General features: G+C 31.2%; 1 long non-coding RNA gene across 1 annotated transcript; it reads left to right on the forward strand.

The window, feature by feature from the left end:
* The first annotated feature begins 5,372 nt into the window (after positions 1 to 5,372).
* On the forward strand, positions 5,373 to 7,721 carry LOC131607221 (uncharacterized). The gene is made up of 5 exons (XR_009285226.1): positions 5,373 to 5,901; positions 5,995 to 6,087; positions 6,324 to 6,386; positions 6,609 to 6,802; positions 7,435 to 7,721. It is a non-coding gene; the product is annotated as an uncharacterized LOC131607221 (long non-coding RNA).
* The last annotated feature ends 1,041 nt before the right edge of the window (positions 7,722 to 8,762 follow it).

Here is an 8,762-nt window from a genome sequence, read left to right on the forward strand (position 1 = left end):
TGCTTCGTTATCTTATAACTTTACATACTACTTTGTGAATTTGATGCCTAAAGTTAAGTCTCATTCTCAATTGGGATATTTTATGCCTATTTCAATGGTGGGTTCTTTGTATAATTTGTTTGTTAAAGTGTTGGTTGCTAGGCTAAAGGTGGTGATGGATAAGCATATTTTTTCAAATCAATCAGTATTCTAAAAAGGTAGATTGATGGTGGATGGAGTATGGTAATAAATGAGGAGATTTACTTGATTAGAAAATCTAAAAAGCCTTATCTCATTTTTAAATTGGACACTGATAAATCATATAATTTAGCTAGTTAGGACTTTCTGGATTATAAGTTAATCAGATTAGGGTTTAATGATAAGTTGAGATCCTAGATGAGGGTTTGTGTGTTTGATGATAATCTTGTGGTGTTGATGAATGATTGCCCTAGTCAACAGATTAATATCCAAAGGGGGTTAAAGCAAAGTGATCCTTTAAATCCTTTATTTTTTTGCTCGTGGCAAATGGACTTAGTGGTTTCACTAGTAAGAATGTTGATATAGACCTTTTTCTAGATTTAGAGTGGGATCATCTAATTTGATTTTGTCTCATCTTCAGTATGCAGATGATACTCTTATCTTGACTGACCCTATAGTTGAGAATTTGTGGTTTATTAAGGCTATCCTAAGGGGTTTTGAGTAGGTTTCGGGCCTTCATGACAATTTTTTAAAGAGGAGCCTGATTTTTTTGGAATTTTTGCAGGTGAGTTTATCCATTTAAATCTTGAGACCCTTTCTTTCAAGTATCAAGAGTTGTCCATGAGGTTCAATCCTCTCCTTGGAGTCACATGAGACTATTTTGTTAACCTATTCTCTAAAAGGATCCAGTCTTGGAAGCATATGTTTGTTAGTTTAAGGAGTCGTCTAGTTCTTCTTAATTCTATGATGAATTCCATTCCTATTTTTTCCTTATCATTCTTGAAAATGCATTTGAAAGTTTGGAAGAAAATAGTAAGGATTCATGGGAGGTTTCTCTGGTGAGGTATGATAGGAGATTATATGTTATATTGATTTAATTGGTATGATGTTTGTAAGCCGAAAAGTAAAGGTGGCTTAGGGTTAGAGATCTTTGTTTGGTTAATATATCCCTATTAGCCTAATGAATGTGGAGGCTAATCATAGGTGTTTGTGGTCTTTGAGTTGATATCCTAACAATGTGATATAGATTTGTAGTTATTTATTCTTTAAGAGGGGCTAGAGACTCGAGTTTATGGTCATTATCCTCTTGATGGAAAGGAGTGTCTCTCCTTGAGTCTAGAGGTTGGTCCATCTGGATGGTTTGTGGATAATATTTTTAAGAAAGTGTGGTCTAGCATCCATATTTATTTTTGGACGGGCCCTTGGAAATACCCCCTTAAGGTTAGGTTCCCTAGGCTTTTTACCATCTCTAATCTTCCGGAGGGGACTGTGGGGGATTTGGTCAGTAGGTTTGTGGGGTTGTTATTTGGAATTTTAGGTGCAGAAGAGCTTTCTTTGAGCATGAGCAACCTGTGGTTTAGAGTTTATTTTTTGTTTTACATGGTCTGACTTTAAATCAAGAGAGAGATAAATGGAGTTGGAATTATGCTAGAGATGGTATATTCTCTATATCATATGCTTATCAAGCTCTAGTAAGCCTTAGGATTTTTTCTGCTCCAATTCCTCCAATTGCGATCTTGACCTTATCTCATATCTTGATTAGTTGGACCTCCTCTAAGGTGGTAGTATTTTCTTGGAAGATTTTGCAAGATATGTTCCCTTCTAGAGAAAAATCGTTTAAGTTGAGGGTGATTGTGGACCTTGATGGTATTTGTTGTCCGATGTGTAGGGTTTTGATTGAATCGGCTTCTCATTTATTTGTCACATATGATTTAGCCTTTATGTGGTATATGATTTTTAAGTGATTGGGTTGACAGATGGCTATTCCTAGTAACCATAGACTCTTTTTTTCCCACTCTTTAGGTAGTAAGTCAAGAATATAAGTGATTATGCTTCGATTTAATATACAGTTGTCAGGTAAAATCAAATTGCTCATAATGATACTATTTTTTTTATTCTTTAACAAATTTGGGAGGAGGCAAATAAAATTTTCTAACTTAAAAATAGTTTCTTTATAGATTTGTGGTAAATTTGTGGTAAATTCGTATACTATCTCTTCGAGTTGAGAACTCTCTCATATATCTTAATCATTAATGAGTCAAGAATTTATTTTAAGACTAGTTAGTGGATATGTCACCTTCTTGAATTTTTTTATTCTGTTGACAATAATTTTAATGTTGTGAGATTTAGATTATAATGTTGGAGCTTTAATTGTCTGAGTTTATTATTTTTATTTGTTTTGTTTTGTCTTTTTCAGTGATTTGAGTTTGTTATTGTATCTTTTGTTGTTTTTACTTTTAGTGAGAACTCTTTTACATATTTCTTTTTGTTTTTATACTATGTTGATTGAAATCTTAATTCTAAAATATTTTTATTGTTATTTTACCATTAAAAAAACTAGTTAGAGATAAGGGTACGAGACTCAATGTTCTTGGTCAGTTTTGGCCGTAAATTAAGAAAACAATTAAGTTGATGGGACTTTTCTTGACTTACTTGCAAATTGGAATGCATAGGATAATAATATTTGTCTTATAGTTTGGTAAAATAATGCAATTCGACCTAATTTTCAATTTATTACCGCAATTACGTTACATAGGAGCTTAATTAATCCACCAATGCTTGGGTATGTCTGTATAACATCACATCTATTGGTGTCCAACCACTTAAATTTATTGCAGCCAAAAATATATTATTTCAAATCTTGAATATAAATAAAAATTCATAAAAAGAAATAAGTTACAAGTTTTAATATTTAAATCAATATATTATTTTTTTAGGAAATATTAATAGTGCCCTCAAGGCAATGATTAAAACTTTAAAATAGTAAATTTATTTTGGTAATTTGCGTATTTAATGTCTCGAAAATTAAATTTTAAACTTTATAAAATATTTTCTTATTTTGGAAGAGATTAGTAGTAAAACGGTTCCCATCCGCGGAGAAAGTTTGTTTTGCCCGGATTTTTTTGCGAGGTATAGCAAGGTTTTAGGTTTGTTCTCTTTAATGTGTCTGTTCCGCCCTGTTTTTTGCGGACATGCATTTTTTCAAACAATTTTATTATTTTTAAATTAAAAAGTTCAATGTCCACGTGTCTTCCCCGTCCCGCCCTCACTATTTTGCGGAGCAGAACAAAATTTTAGACCAACACTTCAAATATATCTGCTTCGTCTCGCTCTATTTTTTATAGAATTTTTACAAAGCAGGCCTAAATAAAGCGGATATATCCGTTTAAAATTTAACTAATAAGGTTAGACTCTCAACGATTAATACAATAAATTAAATTTCAAATTTCAGTTGATTGAAATGTATATTCACTTTATTTAGAGTCATAACTGCTTACCTTTATAGAATAAGAGAAATGGTAACTAGTGCCCTCAGGACAATGGTTAACCATACAAAAATAGTAAATTTATCTCGTAATCTACGTATTTAATGTCTCGAAAATTAAAATATTAAATTTTCAATAAAATAGTTTCTTTTTTTGGAATGTTTAACCATTGCCCTAAGAGCACTAGTTAGCAAGACCCATAGAATAATAATATTATTAAGGGTCCTGCTAACCAGTGCCCCAGGGGCACTGGATAAGAAGCATTAAATGAACTTTAATTGTAATTTTATTCTTTTAAAAAAATATAATTAAATATATTTAATTATTAAATTCACTCAAATTAACTCATTCACTCATTTTCTCTTTCATACACTACAAAATTTCTACGCGTGAAATTAAATGAAATTTGAAAATAAAATATTACAATCTCATTTCAATATCATTATCATTACAATATGAGAATAATTTAAAAAGAACTAATAGTTTTTTTTAAAATTAAAAATCAGTAAGTATTGCAAATGAAATATACAGCAACAATTAGAAACAATAAATATAATAATTCATAACGTCTCAATTTTTTTATGGTTTAGAAAATTTCAATTTTTTTGTCTTAAATAACACTTTTTGTCTTAAATGACACATTTAATAAACTTTTTTTTAAGAATATTAATTGAATCAAAATGCAATTAATGATCCTTAACGAGTGCCCCGGGGCACTCGTTAGCATTGCCCTATTATTAATCATTAATATTATAATAAGGAAAAGGTAATTTTTTTCCATTCAAGATTTTAAATCAGAATTAATAAAAATTAATCAAAGATTTTAACCACGCCTTTGCAATATTTTCTCAAAAACACATCTCAGGACTCGAAAGGAAGATCCAGAAATCGAATAAAATAAAAGAAACTAAGCTACAATTTTAATTTTTGGTCAAGCTAAACAACAGTTTCCATATGAATGAAATCCAAAAATTTCTGCAACTTAACATAATTAAGAAAAAAAATTAACATCCAAAATTTGCATGTTGATGTGGACTACTATTTTTTTTTTTTTTGAATAAGGCTAAATATATATATCAAAAGAAAAGTGATATAAAAAGACAGGGGACTAGGCCAAAACCCTCTCAACCAGAATGGAACCTGAAGAAAGGAAAACCTAACCTATTCTTCACAAAATCGGCCCTCAAAAAAAGGGGAATAGAGGTAAATCTAATAGAGTCAGTAATTGTAAGACCTAAGTTAGCTAGAGAATCTGCACAACTATTTCCCTCACGAAATATATGGGAAACAATAAACGACATCTTCGAAATAATATTAACACAATTAATCCATCTATTTCGAATTTGCCAAGGAACCAAAAAAGGCAGCTTGAACGCATTAACCACCGCCATCGAATCTGTCTCCAACCAAAGGTTAAGCCAACCCTTCTCATTGACGAACTCAATTGCCGACATTGCACCAAAGAGTTCGGCGATGAGAGAATTAGATAAACCCAAAAGCTGAGCGAAAGCACCCAAAAAGTTACCATCATGATTTCTAAAAATACCACCACAAACGGAAAAATCAAGATTGTTACGAGAGGCTCCATCACAATTTATCTTGATCCAATTTCTCGGGGGAGGCTTCCAAATAACCTCAATGATCCTCGGAGCATTAGGCAGTTTGATGATAACTTTGAAGAATTTCAGAACCGAGAAATCTTGCATAGTCAGATGAGAAGCCGCTTTTCCATAGTTTCCCGCCACAGAACAAGCTGACCGAATAGAGTTAATAGAAGAAAAAACCGGTGGAAATCTACTTTTAATATAATAAAGTACAATACATATGAAATTCTTTCAATATCCCTCTAATCTTTCAATTTGAGGGTGATAATCGGGGACACAACGGTAATTGGATCTCCTTTAATATTTTAATTAAAAATATATATTCCTTAATCATTGCATACCCTTTCAATTGTCCATTTTATTTTCCATCATTAATACTAACGTGAGGAAAGGTATTGGAATTGTGCAAATCTTCTTGGTTACAGCAAAACCAATTCAACACTTTTTCAATTTTTACACGTTTCTTCATTCCAATACACACAATTTTCATCTCTTTCCCTCTCCCTCTCTCTCTCTCTCTCAGACAAAACTTAACCCTTCTTTCTTTCTTTCTTTCTTTCTTTCTTCCATTTTCACTCCTCTCTCTTTTTCCTTCAAACCCTTGAACCACCGCCTGTTTACGGCCACCACACATCCGCCAACACTGTCACTCCGCTGCGCGGGACCAAACAACAACCACCACTTTCAGATTATACGCGATTATTTCTCTTTTCCTTTCACTCTATTGATTTCAGGGTTTGTGCTTCTAATCCTCATTGTTTTGATTTTCGATTTTAGGTTTTGCCATCAAAAAACATGTCTTATTGCTTATTTCTGACCACTGTGAATCGTATCCCTTGCAAGCTTATTATAAGGTATGTTTCTATCATGGTTTGTAACGACTTGATTTCGTTTTTACATTTTGCATCATTTTTTGTTCTTTTTTGTTGTTTCTCTGTGTGATGTAGAGTATTTGAAAGAAGAAAACACTCAGATCCTGCAACAACAAACAAATTACATGAGTTTCAATTTTTCAATCTCTTCTTATTGTTGATTTAAGGGTATCTCATCACATACCTTACTGATTTTTCAATTTCTTATTATTTATTTTTATTTTTCTATTTCATTATTTAATTGTTCTTCCATTTTTGTAGTTGTCTTTGGCTCTACTGTGAAATTTCTCCATCTTTGGCTCTACAAATTTAGTTTGTGAAAATATTATAGATGTATGCTTGAAAATTGATATGAAGAGAAAGCAAATTAAAAGATATCTCATTCATGTTTTTTAACTTCATAGATTGCAATCATGGTGTTTGGAACAAACTTCATAGGTAAAGCAAACTGGAAGCCCTTACTTTCGGTAAAGCCTTTCCATCATTGGTGTTTATTTGTCTTAAATATCTTAACCACTTTTGTATTTGTCTAAAAACTTCATCTAACTTGGCTACACAAGAAGGTCCCTATGTGACATATATTGGCATCCCTTAAAGTAATGACATAATACATGAATGAACAAGAAGTGATTTTGGATATGGCTTCACTACAAACTTTTTGATTTTTTTCCTTACCTTTTCTTTTCCAGGTCAACAAAATGATGCAAACACTCTAACATTTTCTCAATATGATGCAATTGTTGCTGAACCTGAACAAGAACCAAAATCATATGGAAACTCACCACTTCCCTTAGCTGTAGATAGAACAAGAAGAAAAGATCCTTTAGATGGCTTCATTGTATACACTAATGAATGGAATATAAGTGACCACCATTATTGTGTTGTAAGTAACTTCATTCAACCCTTACTCTTTTTGTTCTTTTTTAGTTTCATGTTTTGTAGTATGAACATAGTTAGGTTTTTTTAAAGTGATTTTGGTTTTCTTCACTCAAACTTGAACTTTTTTATATTTGGTCTTATGTTGAACAAACTTGAACTCTTTGAAACTTCAATTAAGTTCTTTCTCCATTCATTTGTTCATAAATATTGAAATATCTAAGTCCTTCTAATTTACTTTAGCATAGTTAATCTTAACCTTTTTGGACCCTCACTAACACACCTCAATTTGAATATTTATATATCATACTTCAACTAATATATATATGTTTGTGCCAACCATCTATAAGTTTTGATTTTCAATACTCCTACCTCATTCCGTTGTCAAACTAAAAAATGTTATATTTGCAGTTCTTTTTGGCACTGAGTTGAATTACATGAGCTGAACTTAAGAATATTTGCAGTTCTTTTTGCCACATTTAGTAAATCCTTTCAAATCTTTTCAAAGTATTTTTATATATTTAAATGATTATGGAGACCAGAATTTTAATTCAAATTCAAAAATTTTGATTCAGAATGTTTTTTATATGTTACTTTATTGATTGTGTTTTGAGTTTGTTTTATTGGTTTTTGTTGAAGGGGATTTGAAGAAAATGTTGTCAGGACCAATTGGATTACATAATCAAGATCAAAAGTTGTTTTACAAAGACAAATAAAGAGATTCAAAGGCTTTTTTTGACATAGTTAGTGTAAAGAGATTCCAATTAAATTAAGCTTGATGCGACTATTGACAATATATTTACCACTTGAAGGACATCTTGCAGAATGTAGTTTGTTGCTGTTAGTTAAATCCTTTCCCTTTATCAAAGTACACAAATATTTGGAAAAGTAAGCTGAAGATGGTTTAACTATATTAAAAATAATATATGCGGTTGGTTTACACTATAAACTATGTTAAAAATGTATTTCGTTTAATGTATTTAACAGCTGCAGTTGAGATACTTTCATTTCATGCAGCATGTTGTTTTAATTTTAACTAAAAAATTATAAGAATCCTAATTGAATACTTAGCTAAAGTAATGCAACTGCTGCAACACCACAATGAAAAAATGATACATATAAATATATGAATGCGTTTAAATGGACTGATTTTAATATCACTGGCAATACATCACAATGAAACAAACTCAACATTCAAAGTGACGAACCATATGCACTCAAGTGATGTTCTATGAAAAGCAGCTTTAGCTTACTTTACCTGCAACAGTCCCTATAACATTAAATTCATGTCACTGTCAAGAAGACAAGCTGGAATGGCAGCATTGCCATATTTTCCATCTTTCATGTTTTTAGCATAGAAAAAAGTATATTGGAGTGTAATAGAGTCAAAAATCAATCACTTTCAATGGTTAAAAAAGCGGTTCCCCAGGTCAACTATACTACATAGGTCTGCTAAACCCACCAGACCTGTTAAAAAAGCGGTTCCCCGGGTTAAAAATTAGTCACTTTCACTTGGAGACTGAGAAGGTAGAAGCTATCTATGCACACAACTTTTTGACAATTTCGGTTTGATACCTTCAAAAAGCTACACGACATTCTAGCTAATCAATTTCAAACTTCACACTAACCAAGCCATTGCCTAACATGGATGTATTGATGGGAAGCAACTTTCTACTTCAAAAGAATGTTGCTTTTTATTGTTCAAACGTGAAATATTAAACTAATTTACTTAGCAACACTTTAAAATTGCTCTTTCTTTTTAAATAAAATAAGAAATTGCTTCTTCTTAGCCAAGATATCAACAACCAATTATTTGGTCACCCTTTCTCTTAGCATCAACATACACTTTTATTTGTGATTAAGTTTCATAAAACTTTTAATACCACTACAATAGGAAGGAAAATTATAGTAATAAGCTAAAATTAAAACAATAGTTATATATATATATATATATATATATATATATA

The sequence above is a fragment of the Vicia villosa genome, linkage group LG5 (genome assembly GCF_029867415.1).
Source record: "Vicia villosa cultivar HV-30 ecotype Madison, WI linkage group LG5, Vvil1.0, whole genome shotgun sequence".
In the NCBI taxonomy this organism is placed as follows: domain Eukaryota; kingdom Viridiplantae; phylum Streptophyta; class Magnoliopsida; order Fabales; family Fabaceae; genus Vicia; species Vicia villosa.